Source organism: Canis lupus, chromosome 7 (assembly GCF_011100685.1).
Source record: "Canis lupus familiaris isolate Mischka breed German Shepherd chromosome 7, alternate assembly UU_Cfam_GSD_1.0, whole genome shotgun sequence".
NCBI classification, from domain to species: domain Eukaryota; kingdom Metazoa; phylum Chordata; class Mammalia; order Carnivora; family Canidae; genus Canis; species Canis lupus.
The window spans coordinates 2205214-2220062 of NC_049228.1; the positions used below are offsets into that span (position 1 = coordinate 2205214).

The following is a 14849-nucleotide window of genomic DNA, read 5'->3' on the forward strand; positions in this document are numbered from 1 at the left end:
GAATTATAATTTTTTCTGTGCACCATAATAGAAGAGACAATCTTGTCTCACTTTATAACCTCCTCCAGTGCCTTACATATAATAGACCACATGAAGTATTTGCTGAATAGTTGAAAGAACCAGTGAATTAACAGGCAGCAAAAAATACATATTAACACACATTTTAGGGCCTTGAAACAGATCAATATAACTTCACTAGCTTAAATGGGAATTAAAAATGGAAAGCTGATGTCCTTAAGACTATAGTGGTTCCCAATGGTTCCTCAATACTAGTCTATTATGGTTTATTAGAAATTATACAGAGAAAACATAAAGTCATTTTTTTCATAAAATTGCTTTTTTTTCCTCTAAAGGATTATTTTTTAATTATGAGATTATTCCCTTCTTGCTTTTTTTCCTGTTAAAATGTCCTTTCTCTTATAAAATAATGATAGTCATTGATGACGGTTGAGCTTTTATGTATCCTCACTGGTGAAATAAAAAGTTAATAACCTTATGTTCTTTACTCTCCAGTTTATCCATTTATTCATTCATTTGGGAAACTTGGCTGCTTTGTGAAATCCCAAAGTGTGGAGGCCACTGCTCTACTCAGCCGAATTAAGTAAATTAGTCTAGATTAGCATCTTAAACAAAACCGGCTGCAAATAACAAAAATCTGGCTTTTTCAGAAAAAAGCCAAAATCTGTTGTTTTTGTGTATTATATTTGCTATGGAAACCATTATTTTTTTTTTTAAGATTTTATTTATTTATTCATGAGAGAGAGAGAGAGAGAGAGAGAGAGGCAGAGACATAGGCAGAGGGAGAAGCAGGCTCCATGCAGTGAGCCTGACGCGGGATTTGATCCTGGATCTCCAGGATCATGCCCTGGGCTGAAGGCAGGCACTTAACCGCTGAGCCACCCAGGAATCCCGGAAACCATTATTATTGTAATTTCAGATATGCTGATATTTGAAAAGTCATGGCATATGGGCTAAATTATTGACGTTTGGTTGTTGTTTTTTTTGTTTGTTTGTTTGTTTGTTTTGTCACTAAGTATATAAATCAAATCTTCCTTTAAGGCACTATTTAGGAGCTATGCTTCAACTTTTGTGGCCCTCTTTCTAAATAGACCTGGAACTATCAGTAGACATAGGAAATGATCATTCCTTTCATTATGACCTATAGACAGCTGGAAAAATATACTGTAGTTCTTTCTGTTGTTTGATCTTTTCAGTCGGGATACTAGGAGACTTTTGAATATGATTTTGATTAATGGAAACAAAATATGTGGCTTCCTTCTCCTGATTTAGTTTTCTCATCTGCTCCCCATCTTCCTCATAATTTTCTAGATCAGAGAAATGTAACTTCCTGTTTAGTTTCTTATGCTGTTAAGTTAAAGGTTCTGGATAAACTAGAAGAGGAAAATCACAGCCTAACGTTGGGAATTAGAAAAGACAAAAGCTTGTGGCATCCCAAATGATATTCTTTATGGAATTTACATAGCTCAGAACATAATTCTTGCCATAACTTTACTTTTAGGTGACTCAGAAATGAAAGCTACAGTTGGAAAGGAAAGAAAAGCAACAAATGGCCTAGTGAGTGAAAAATGTGCTGAGGTAGTCCTCCACAATTCCAAAATAAAAGAGGTTTGTTTAAAAATAGAAGCAATACTCTGGTGCTTTTACTAATCCACTTAAAATCTGTTTTAAGCTATTTCTCACTGTATTTTAAAACTTCTTTTTGTTACATTACATTAGTGGACATAATTCAGAAAAATAACCATTTGTAAATAAAATAGGATATTTTATTTGTAAGCAAAACTGGAAATGCTAGGAACCACCTTGGATGTGTGCAAATAAGAACAATTATCTTCCTACTGAGTCTTGTATATTTATGTTAATAATCAGGTGGATGAGTTCAGGCAGGTACATCATTTAAGTTTTTGTTTCACACTGGAGATAGATTGTATTGTTTATCTTCCATGGGCCACTTAGCTAGTTTGGTTAACTTTTTAGAGTGAGGGTGGGAGTGAGAAATGGGAGCAAAGATGTGGGGGTGAGATTAGAAAGAGGTGGTTGTAAGCACAACCTGTTCCCAAATCCTGGCCTGCACTTTTTTTTTAAGTATGTTATTTTTTTTCTTCACTAAAAAGGCAGGAAATTACTATAAATAATGTAAGAAAAACTACATCAATACAAAAAAAATAGAAAACTTTTTTTTTAAAGATTTTATTTATTTATTCATGAGAGACACAAAGAGAGAGAGGCAGAGACACAGGCAGAGGGAGAAACAGGCTCCCCACAGGGAACCCCATGTGGGACTCGATCCCAGGACCCCAGATCAGGACCTGGGCTAAAGGCAGATGCTCAAACACTAGGTGTCCCTAGAAAACATTCTAATTGCAATCGAGTGTATTTTTCATACTTAAAACTTACAAGTTTTTTCTCATAATAAAAGCAATCCATATTCATTTCTTTAGTTATTTTCAATTCTTAGGATCCAGAAATTGGATCCTTTTTTTCCTTTAATCATTTTAATTATTTATTTGAGAAAGATTATAAGCAGGGAGAAGGGGCAGTGGGAGAGGGAGCAGCAGACCCTCCTTCTCCAACAAGGAGCCTGATATGAAGCTGGATACCAGGATGCTGGGATCATGACTTAAGCCAAAGGCAGATGCTCAACTGACTGGTCACCCAGGGGCCCCACATTTCTTTAATTTAAAAAGTACTGGGGCAGCCTGGGTGGCTCAGCGGTTTAGCGCCACCTTCAGCCCAGGGCCTGATCCTAGAGACCTCGGATCGAGTCCCACATTGGGCTCCCTGCATGGAGCCTGCTTCTCCCTCTGCCTGTGTCTCTGCCTCTCTCTCTGTGTCTCTCATGAATAAATAAATAAAATCTTTTAAAAAAGTATAAAAAAGCAAATGAAAAAATAAACAGCTATAATTTCACCACCTAGAGATATGCTTTATATATCCTTCCATTCATTTTGTAACAAAATAAGCTTATATTGTACAGTTATAACTTTTTTTAAATTTATTTATTTTATTTATGATAGTCACAGAGAGAGAGAGAGAGAGAGAGAGAGAGAGAGAGGCAGAGACACAGGCAGAGGGAGAAGCAGGCTCCATGCACCGGGAGCCCGACGTGGGACTCGATCCCGAGTCTCCAGGATCGCGCCCTGGGCCAAAGGCAGGCGCCAAACCGCTGCGCCACCCAGGGATCCCTGTACAGTTATAACTTGTTTCTTTTACATAATATTATTAATGTCCCTTGATACTAATGGATACTCATGTAAAACATCAGAGTAACACAAAATAGAATTTCATTGCAAGGATGCATTTTTTTAAATTTTAGCCACTCCCCTATTATAGGATATTTTTGTTATTCCTATATTTTTTGTTTTTATGAATACTGCTGTAAGGAATACCCTAGGACATCTATCTTTGCCTACTGACCTACTGATTATTCTTACATATGGATAATTTTTTTTTTAAGTGAGAAAGAGAGAGTGTAAGCAGAGGGAGGGACAGAGGGAGAGAGAGAATCCTAATAGGCTCCATGCTCAGCACAGAGCCCAACGCAGGGCTCCATCTGTTTTCTCTGTCTTATAAATGAATAAAAATCTTAAAAAAAAAAACTAATTTCTCATTTTTTATTAGGGTATTCATCCTCTCATATTCATTTGTGAGAGAGATATATATAAAATGTATTAACTCTTTATCAAATACAGTCATGTTTTTCAAGCCATCATTTCCCTTTTAGTGTCAATTGCAGCATTTTGGGGATGTTTTTCTGTATTGAATTCTGTCAATCTTTTCATTTCTAGTTTATGCCTTAAAAGTTAAACTTTATTTATTTATTTTTAAAGATTTTACTTATTTATTCATGAGAGACAGAGAGAGACCCAGAGAGAGAGGCAGAGACACAGGCAGAGGGAGAAGCAGGCTCCGTGCGGGGAGCCCGAGGCAGGATTCCATCCTGGGACCCGGGTCACGCCCTGAGCCGGAGGCAGATGCTCAACCTCTGAGCCACCTGGGCCGCCCCAATGTTAAACTTTAAAAAGCTATTGTTCCACGGCCACCCTAATCAAAGGTTATTTAATGTCTACATGAAGTAACAAAGGAATTGTCACAGGCATTTTGTTATTGTTATTATTTTCTTAAAGATCATATTTATTTGCTTATTTATGAGAGACAGACAGAGAGAGGAGCAGGCCCCATGCCAGGAGCCGGATGCGGCTTGATCCCAGGTCTCCAGGGTCACACCCTGGGCCAAAGGCAGGCGCTAAACCGCTGAGCCACCCAGGGATCCCTTAACACAAGCATTTTAATCCGAGTTATATCAACAGTGTTGACCGTGAAGACAGTGTTTTCGGAGAGAGTGTCCTTAGGCTAATTTCATTCTTTAACCAACTTTCTCTACTCTGCAGCTAAACTATTCCCAGTTTTGTTTTGCTTTGTTTTTTCATTTTCTTTTTCTGTTCTCCTGAGATTATTTTCACTGGAATTAGCTCTTTTCCATGTAGATTTACAACCAAGATTTTATTTTTTTTGTAAAGCTCTTTGGCTCACAGCGAACTCTACAGCAACCTGCTGCTATAAGTTGTCTTTCTTGTGGTCATTACTTTTAACAGGTTCAATTTCCCTGAGTCACATTTTTATACTTCCAATTTTGTTAAAAATACGTGATTCTCAAAAAAAAAAAAAAATGTGATTCTCCAAGCAGCTTTCTATCTATCACAACTTTGTATGCAGTCGAGGCCATTGTGTGTGTGTGTGTGTTATTTCTACTAGTGATTTTCATTATGAATCGAATAAAAGAATGACGGAGTCCCAAGGGATGCAAATGCAGTGGCCACTGTACCCCACAGAGAGCCGAGAGTGGGACCCCTGGCCCGTTTAGGGACAGTGAGTGATATGGTCGTTTAAAAGATGTTCACAAATTCTTTGAGTTTCCCTTCAAAAGATAGAGTCTGGTTCCCCGTCCCTTGAGTTTCTCTTCAAAAGATAGAGCTGGAAAAAGGGACTCCGTTCTAAAGAATAAGAAAACCACACAAAGGACAGTGTCCATAGCCTAGTCAGTGGGGACAAGGTCATAAAAGGCATTGCAACCTTGTGCCTCAGCTCTCTGGGATCTCTCCTGGGGGAAATCCGTCCGCTGTGTTGTAAGGACACTCAAGCCCTCACAGGCAGGTCCCCTGCGTGAGGGACCCAGCTGCCTGCTGGCAGTCATGCGGGGAGCCGTTCTGGAAGCTGATCCTCCAGGCCCTGGCAGGCCATCAGGAGCCAATAGCCCTCTGGGAGGCTGAGCCACAGCGACTCCTAGACCACCCCTGGACTCCTGGCCCTCAGAAACTACGGGATAGTTTGGGGTTAATTCATTATGCAGCAACAGTAAAGAGGCTCCGACAATGCACTGGGGCAGGGGTCACAAAGGACTCCCTGGAGACGGTGACAGGGCTGTGATTTGCTCTCCCCACGACATTACAGCAAATGTCCCTCCCTGTATTGCTTCTCCAACCCCCTCAAAACACCTTCTCCTTTCAATCTCGTCCCTCTACACCTTCTTGTCCTCATCCTTCTTCTCCTCCCCATTCTCTCTCTCTCTCTGTCTCCCCTTTTCTCTTCCCAATCAGAGAGCAATGGGAAGAGTTGTGTAAACTACTCTGGATCTTCCGTAAGAAGCAAACAGCTTTGATGATTACCTATTACTCCCTCCAAGAAATAGTCATTTCCATGGTGTAGATTGATCTGTGATAGACAGACACTCCCTCTCTCGTCCCAGTCCTCCTAAAATGTATACCCATTTTGTGCCCCTTGTGGAGGGCGTGGAGGGCACCACAAGACTTCAAGTGAACTGCTTAGGAAATAGCTATTTTATTTATACCTTAGGGAATATTTAAAATCAACTTTAAACTTTAAATATTCCACGGTGATTTAGTGATTCTAAATCATCTAATTAGACACTTGAGGTTTTGTTTTTTTGTTTTTTGTTTTGTTTTGTTTTTGATGAACAGAACTAAAAGGATGGATCCACAGCTCTAAACATCTTTGGCCAAGAAGAAAACTTGCTGACAGAGCCAGGCTGAGTAGCTGAAAACACAGAAGTAAAGCTTATTTGTCTCACTCTTCACAAAGTTTGCATTTTGACATTTTGGTAAAATTGCTTACAGAATTGTCCATTCTACTTAGAATTCATTTGGGCTCAACTGTTCACCAACTGGACCTCTCCAAGGGCTGCTTGAGTGTCCTCACAAAGCGGCATCGGGATTCACCTGGAAGATTCTTTCTCTGAGAGAGCAACAGTTATGAAAGACAGGATGTAGTTTGTAGTTTAAGTAATAATTAGATTTTAAATTTATTTATTCCTGTTACACAAATAAAGCATTTTAGGGGGGGGGGGTGGTGGCTAGGTGGCTCAGTTGGTTAGGTGTCTGCCTTCAGCTCAGGTCATAATCTCCAGGTCCAGGACCGAGCCCCACATCGGGCTCCCTGCTCAGAGGGGAGCCTGCTTCTCCCTCTCCCTCGGCCTGCCACTCCCTCTGCTTGTGCGCTCTCTCTCTCTCTCTCTCTGTCAAGTAAATAAATAAAATATATATTTTTTAAAAAGCATTTTAATTGCCTCTTCCTTTGGGCACAGGTGGAGGTGGAAGTTTCTCTCAGTAATCAGACTTATGATGTATATATATTGTTCTTTGATGTGCTTGTTGGAGATGTTCCCAGCCCAGCACACTCCTTCTATCTACTACATAATATTCCACAGAATAAGTGTCAGCACCTTGATGAACATTTGGGTTGCTTCATCCACTGTTTAATTATTACCACTTTTGTGCACAATTTGAGTACAGGGGCTGGAATCTAAGGGAGAGAGTTTGAGACTGTAGATCCAAGGTGAAGGTGCCTCTTTTTTTTTAACAGCTCTCTTGGCAAATACTCTCTGGGATCCATCAGCTCTAATATGTTTTGTGTCTTGATTTCTTTCCTTCGATAAATTGTTTTCCACCAGACACTTCCAACTGAACATCTAAATGAATAGTATATTATCTTGTGGAATAATTATAGGTGATAAAGCCATAAAAACTCAAAATATGACTATACACAGAACTGTCTCTTCTGAAACATAGTAACTACCACAGCAAATGTTTGAACGAATGCTTAGGTAAGTTGCCTACCAAGCTAACACTCATTCCCCAAACAAAATCCCAACATTGTACAAGAGGGCCACTGCCTTAAATTTAAACCTAAAAAGGATTAGAAGCAGTATTCAATTTAGAAACATCACTTCTGGGATCCCTGGGTGGCGCAGCGGTTTGGCGCCTGCCTTTGGCCCAGGGCGCGATCCTGGAGACCCTGGATCGAATCCCACGTCGGGTTCCTGGCGCATGGAGCCTGCTTCTGCCTCTCTCTCTCTCTCTCTCTGTGTGACTATCATAAATAAATAAAAATTAAAAAACAAACAAACAAAAAAAAAACATCACTTCTACTCAATGATGTTCCAGTTGATGAAATGCTAAAATAACAATTGTAGTTCAAAGCCCTGCACTGTGTTGCTTTAGACATTCCAAAGGGACTAAAGAGAATGCTGAGTAAAACAATGAGGGCGAAAGCCGGCCTAGGGGAAGGATGGGCCACATGACCTCTGAGGCTTCCTTCAATCTGAGTTTGGTGACGCTCCAGTGATTATGCACAGTGTCGTAGAACTTATTAAAAAATTATTTTGCTGTCATCTTTTTAAAAATATATACATATATTGTAATTTAGAACCACATCGTGTGGTTTTCACTACAAGGTGTTTTTTTTTTTAACTGATTCAGTAGGATCTCAGGTCCTTTTTCTGAGAGAACATTGCCTAAAAGGGAACGCATTGCCACACTCTTTCCCAGCAAATGCCTTAGCTCTTTCTAGATTCCAAATTCTAGAACTAAAACTACACTATGTAACAAATACTTGCCAAGAGGATGATTGGTTTTTGATGGAAGGTCTGACTGCAACACCCATATTTCTCATTGCCTGCTTGCCCTGAATGTCTTAAATAAAAGGTGAGAACATAATTCACAAAGGAAGAAAATCGGCCTAAACGTAACAGTGTGGGTTTGTTCTACTTGGTGTGTGTTGTTTTCAGAATTTGTAAAAACAACAAACAAAAAACTAATCCCTGACACAGAGTTGTATGATGAATATAGTTATAAATGTCCAGCCAAGTTTTAAATCTCAGCAAAGGAAGGTTGGGGAGCCCCCGGGGTGGCTCAGTCGGTTAAGTATCTGCCATTGGCTCAGGTCATGATCTTAGGGTCCTGGGTGGAGCCTTGGGTGGGCCTCTCTGCTCAGCACAGAGCCTGCTTCTCTCCCTCTGCAGCTCCCTCTGCTTGTGCTCTCTTTCTCTCTCTGTCAAATAAATAAAATATTTAAAAAAGAGAGGGGGAGGGAGGCTTAAATGGCAAGTACTGGGTGGACAGTGCCCTCACTATGGCACAACTATGAAAACAAAGAGGCATTTATGAGTCTTGTCGGTCACTTAATGCTCCAGTCTGTTACCAGCCAAACATAAGGTTCCTAGAGCTGTTAGTGAAGTCTGTCTGGAAACCTCTAATATTATTTTGGCCCAGAGACTTCATTAGGTAATAATGCGCCTTTACAGTTCAACAAAACGAAGAAAACTTCAAGCTCAATGTATCATACAACCAATTTGATTTTTGTTGGTTGGTTTCCTTTAACTATCTCTTGATCAGAAGAGTCAAACAACCATTAAAAACCACAGCTTACTGTTTAAATTTGATATAATTCACTTTGTTTTTTTTTTGTTTTGTTTTGTTTTTTAATTTTTTTTTTTTTATTTATTTATGATAGTCACAGAGAAAGAGAGAGAGAGGCGGAGACATAGGCAGAGGGAGAAGCAGGCTCCATGCACCAGGAGCCCGATATGGGATTCGATCCCGGGTCTCCAGGATCGCGCCCTGGGCCAAAGGCAGGCGCTAAACCGTTGCGCCACCCAGGGATCCCTAATTCACTTTGAATTAAAAAAAAAAAGAAAGTCACAGTAATTGCAGTGGAGCTGTGTGTAGGACAGCTCTGCCTTTGTGGGTTGCAATCTTATTTTAGAGCCTAATTAGAGAAGATTCTTCTCCGATACTTTCTCTACTCAATTTTAAGGAATGTGTTACAGAGAATGTTCTGCTGGAAAAGCAGAAATAAAAATAGTATAAGAACGGACTCATACAATAGTTCTCAACTCCCCGTGTCTCTATTCCCCATATCACTTGTCAACTAAAATACCTGAAGCAGAGGGAGCCTGCCCCATTTAAAAAGCCTTAAATGGCAAAAGGAAGATTGTAGAGGCATAAAAAATCAACTAACTGTTTATGTCAGTTGGTTGGCATCATTCTTTGTGTCCCTTCACTGCCTAAAGTCCCTGTGGGACTCCCTCACAGCCCACTCCCACTCAGCTTCTGGGTCAAGCCATGCGGGGCCCCTTGAGACATAAGGCGATGCAGAATCACCACATTCTAGGTGTCTTCGGGGATATGTTCTACTCCAGCTCTGCACCAAACCACAAGCCGACTTATGTAACTGAGACTCAGTTTCCCCATTTTGAAATAAGAGTGTAGAAGAAGACATTAATGACTGCCAAATTCCACGGCCTAAGTGAAGCTCAATCACACCTGGCATCTAAATCTGCCTTTTTTTTTTTTAAAAAAAAAAAAAATCTGCCTTTTAAAATAGTTTCTATTATTGTATAAAGAATTATCCACTCTATTGCTTTTCAGTTTACCCTCTGTATTGTTGATCTTGGGCATGCTTTCTTTAAAATTCTTTTCCTGTTTTTCCTCTGTCTCCTGTTCCCTCAGCAGATTCTTCTCTCTTTCTGTCCCCATTCTCCATCCCAGCCTGTTTGAATTTCCTTCATCATTTGCTTGTTTTCATTAAATGCTGCTCTCCCTTCACTGTTACCTTAGGTGAAGCAGTTTCAGAAAGCACTGCTTGATTTTATTTTATTTTTATTTTTTTGCACTGCTTGATTTTAAAGAGTTCATTTGCTCTACTATAAGTAGAAAATGCTGTTATTAAATCCATGTACATAAGACATCATGACTCAAGTTCAAAATGTCATAATAGTATTTCTAACATCATGCAGTATGTAGTCGCCGTACTAAGCAACTGAGGTAACAATTTGAAGGCATTAAAAAACAACAACAATTTGAAGGCATAAGTCAGGTAGTGTTGGTTTTACTAGATTAAATTTTTTTTTAATTTTAAAATATTTCAAGCATACAGAAATTTACAGAAAATAATATAAAGTGCTAGCCACTGATCTTTGTTAAATCTGAATATTTTGCTATATTTGCTTCAACTTAAAAATATTTTTTAAGAAGATGTGTTTTTTTAAAATTTTTATTTATTTATGATAGTCACACACACACACACACACACAGAGAGAGAGAGAGAGAGAGAGAGAGAGAGAGAGAAAGAGAGGCAGAGACACAGGCAGAGGGAGAAGCAGGCTCCATGCACCGGGAGCCAGATGTGGGACTCGATACCGGGTCTCCAGGATCGCGCCCTGGGCCAAAAGCAGACGCTAAACCGCTGCGCCACCCAGGGATCCCCTAAAAAATATTTTTTTAAGTAGGCTCCACACCCAACGTAGGGCTCAAATTCATGTTCCCTAAGATCAAGAGTTGCATGCTCCCTCAATTGAGCCTGCCAGGCATCCCGTGCTCCAACTTTTTAAGATTTTATATATCTATTTGAAAGAAAGAGAGCACGTGCACATGAGCAGGGGGAGGGGCAGAGGTAGAGAGAGTGAGCATCCCAAGCATATTCCCTGCTGAGCATGGAGCCTGAGATCATGACCTGAGCTGAAATCAAGAGTCAGAAGCTTAACCAACTGAGCCACCCAGGGGCCCCTCAACTTTTAAAAAATAAAATGTTACAGATGCAGTTAAAACCTTCTGTAGATTCTATCCCATTCCATTCCTCACCTTCTGCCTCCCATGTATGCACTATTACACACCCACTGTTTTTCCTCTTGTATCTTCTTATGATTTTATTATATACAAATGTGTGATAAAATGCAGTGCTGACATGTATTTTTAAATTTTTTTTAAAGATTTTATTTATTTATTCATGAGAGAAACAGAGAGAGAAAGAGAGAGGCAGAGACACAGGCAGAGAGAGAAGCAGGCTCCATGCAGGGAGCCTGACATGGGACTCGATCCCGGGTCTCCAGGATCACACCCTGGGCTGAAGGCGGCGCTAAACCTCTGAGCCACCTGGGCTGCCCTGTATTTTTAAATTTTATATAAATGATGTCATACTGTCTTTCAATGTTGAGATTTACCCATGTTCACTGACTTAGTTTAAGTTCATTCATTTTGATTGTTGTATAGTGTTCTTTTATATGAATATACTGCAATTTATTTATCTATTTTACTATGAATGGATATTTAGATGTTTTCTAATCATTCACTGTTGCAAATGGTGTTAGATTAAATATTATTTTTTAAAATATTTTATTTATTTATTCATGAGAGACACACAGAGAGAGGCAGAGACACAGGCAGAGAGAGAAGCAGGCTCCATGTAGAGAGCTCGATGTGGGACTCGATCCCAGGACCCCGGGATCGTGACCCAAGATAAAGGCAGATGCACAACCACTGAGCCACCCAGGTGCCCCAGAATAAATATTCTTTTACCTATTTTCTTGGACATGTGTATGAGAGTAGCTGAGGATTGTGAAGCTGCACACCTTCAAACTAAATACGTATTTCTAAATTACTCTCAAAAGTGTGCCAATTTAAGCTCCCACCAGGCATATGGGGCTTCAACTATTCCACATCCATACCGGAACTTGAGATTACCAGAGAGTTTCACATTGTTTTTTCTGATATAATACATGAAAATGCTGGCTTGGTTATAATTTGTTTCTGTATCTCTTTGATTACAAGTGAATTTGAGCAGTTTTGCTTCACATTAATTAAATTTCTCCTTTGACTTGACTATTCATATCCTTTGTCCATTTTACTTTTGAATTGTCTTTATCCTATTTTGAATTTTTCCTTTGTGGATTGTGTGAAATAGGTATGTAGTTTTATTTCTTTCATGGGACTGACCAGTTTTTCCACCACCAATTACTGAAGAGTCGTGCTTTCTGCATTGGTGTATAACACCCTATAGCGTTTTCATGTATGAATGGTTCCGTTCTGCAATTCTTTATTTGGTGCTATTGATCTATTTTCCTATCATTAAACTAATATTAATTACAGTAGCCACAATCCTCATTATTATAGCTTTATAATAAGCTTTCTTACATGGTTGGGGAAATTAATTATCTTGTTCTTTTTCTTCAAAACATCTTTTCATATAAGCTTTAGAATTTACTTGTCAAAACACTAGAGAGTTTGATTGGAATGACAGTGAGTTCAGAGATTAACTGGAGAAGAATGAACATTCCTTTTTTTTTTTTTTTTTTACAGTATTGACTCTTCTAATGAATACGATTCATCTCATGTTTTTATGTGTCTTCTTTTACTTCTTTTTAAAAAAATATTTATTTATTTATTTTCTTTTTTTAAATTATTATTTTTTATTTATTTATGATAGTCACAGAGAGAGAGAGAGAGAGAGAGGCAGAGACATAGGCAGAGGGAGAAGCAGGCTCCATGCACCGGGAGCCCGATGTGGGATTCGATCCCAGGTCTCCAAGATTGCGCCCTGGGCCAAAGGCAGGCGCCAAACTGCTGCGCCACCCAGGGATCCCCTATTTATTTATTTTAAAATGAGAGAAAAAGAGCATGCGGGCACACAGCAGGAGGGGCAGAGGGAAAGAGAGAATTTCCAGCAGGTTCCAAGCTGGGTGGGGAGCCCCATGCAGGGCTAGATCTCATGACCTTAAGATCATGACCCGAGCCAAAACCAAGAGCTGGATATGTACACAACTGTGCTCCCCAGGCACCCCTGACAGTGTTTTGGTTTTTTAAAAGATTGTATTTATTTGAGAGAGAGTGAGCACAAGTGGGGAGGGGTGCAGGGGGAAGGTAGAGGGGAAGGGAGAAGCAGACTCCCTGCTAAGCAGGGAGCCAGACCCAGTGCTCCATCCCAGGACACTGAGGTCATGACCTGAACTGAAGTCAGACACTTAACCGACCCAGCCACTCAGGTACCCCCTGAGAGTGGTTTTATAGGAAGAATTTTATCCTTGGGGTCAATGTATTTAAAGGCTAAAATCTATCCAGGCTTAGGCTTCCTAGTTCTCTTCAGTTAGTTTTGATGAGTTAAACTTTTCTAGAAAAATTTTCCATTTCATGTATGTTTTCAAGTTTATTTACATAGACTTCTTCATAGCACTTTCTCACTATTTCAGTTTCTGCTTTATCTGTAGTCATATCCTTTTTCTTATTCCCAATATGCTCCTTCGTGCTTTTTCTCTTATTTATCTAATTAGTTCTGCCAGAAGCATGACTACCTCGTTAATCTTTTTAATTTAATTTTAATTTATTTATTTTTTTAAGATTTTATTTATTTATTCATGAGAGACACAGAGAGAGAGAGAGAGAGAGAGAGAGAGAGAGAGAGGCAGAGACACAAGCAGAGGGAGAAGCAGGCTCCATGCAGGGAGCCTGATGCTGAACTTGATCCCGGGTCTCCAGGATCACACCCTGGGCCGAAGGCAGGCACTAAACCGCTGAGCCACCCAGGGATCCTATCATTAATCTTTTTTAAAAATCAACTTCTTTTTTTATTGATCTATTCTGTTTGTCTTCTGCATTGTTAGTCTCTGCTCTCTATTTCCTTCCTTCTACTTTCTTTGGGTTTACACTGTTGTTCTCTTCATTTATTAATTCCAGCTCACTAACTTCTGTTTTTTTCTTCTTTTTTAATGTGACACTTAAGGCTATAGATTTTCTTCTAAGAACGCCTTAGTCTTCGGCCCACAAATTCTGATGTCCGATATATTCATTATTTTTCAGCTATAAGGATTGTCTATGTTATTACTTTTTTTTGACATTGGCATTATTTAAGAGTGTGTTTTTATTAAGAAACATTTTAAACATACAATGAACAATGACGTCCAAAATCTTTCAAAATTTTGCCCATTTTGTTGGTATGTGTTTTTAAATTTCCAAATGTATGAAATTTCTACTGCCCTTTTTTGTTAGTTTCAGTAATTACGTGCACTTAACTGCATTATGTTCAGAGAGTACATCCTGCGGATGATGTTGATTATTTGATATCTGTTCAGATTTTTATTTCAGCCTCCTCTGCGATGTGTCTTATATACGTTCCATGTATGCTTGGAAAGAATGAAATTTATCCAATATTGTCGAGACCACCTTTAAGCAACAAGTTTGAACAATGGAAACTTGATCAAGACAGAAGGCCACCCACCTGCCACCAACCGCTGAGCTGAATGCAAACAGGCTCAGTAAGCAACTCGCCTGGAAATCACCACAGGCCCTAACTGACCAATTACAACCAACCAGGCAGAGTTCCTCAGATTACCAAAAAAGAGAAAATTCCATACATCCCCATACTCCCTCACTCGGCTGCCCGGTAGCCGTGGCCCCTTACCACTGCCTCTTCACAGTCAGTCTCTTCTTTGCCGTCCTGCCTCCAGCACTGTGTTCAATAAGCTTTGAACATTTTTGTTCTGCCTCTGGTGAATTCTTTCACCACTCATACCAGTGGCCTCCACCTGATGGGGATGTCCCACAATCATTTGTTGCAAAGGTCTTTAAATGTCCATTTGATTAAGTTGAAAACATGCTACGTAGGTTTTCAAATACCTGTATTTTTTTCTATTTTTCCTCTGCTTACATGACAATTATGGAAAGAGGAGTATTAAAATTCCCCCTGATGTTTGTTGATTTCTCAGT

The 14849-nt window shown here is 39.6% G+C and overlaps 1 protein-coding gene and 2 long non-coding RNA genes across 6 annotated transcripts in view; 2 read left to right on the forward strand and 1 right to left on the reverse strand.

Moving 5' to 3' along the window:
- The first annotated feature begins 5461 nt into the window (after positions 1-5461).
- LOC111096591 lies at positions 5462-6301 on the forward strand. Its single transcript, XR_005361809.1, has 3 exons — positions 5462-5656; positions 5997-6086; positions 6172-6301. It is a non-coding gene; the product is annotated as an uncharacterized LOC111096591 (long non-coding RNA).
- On the reverse strand, positions 5841-10044 carry LOC111096590. Its single transcript, XR_005361808.1, has 2 exons — positions 9749-10044; positions 5841-6270 (listed from the first exon to the last, which is right to left on the reverse strand). It is a non-coding gene; the product is annotated as an uncharacterized LOC111096590 (long non-coding RNA).
- Positions 7916-14849, forward strand: part of DDX59 (DEAD-box helicase 59) — a 74506-nt gene continuing 67572 nt past the window's right edge. For all 4 annotated transcript variants that reach the window (XM_038541938.1, XM_038541937.1, XM_038541936.1 and 1 more), the window contains exon 1: positions 7916-8018. The gene's annotated coding sequence lies outside the window, so the exon portion shown is untranslated. The remainder of the gene's footprint in view (positions 8019-14849) is intronic.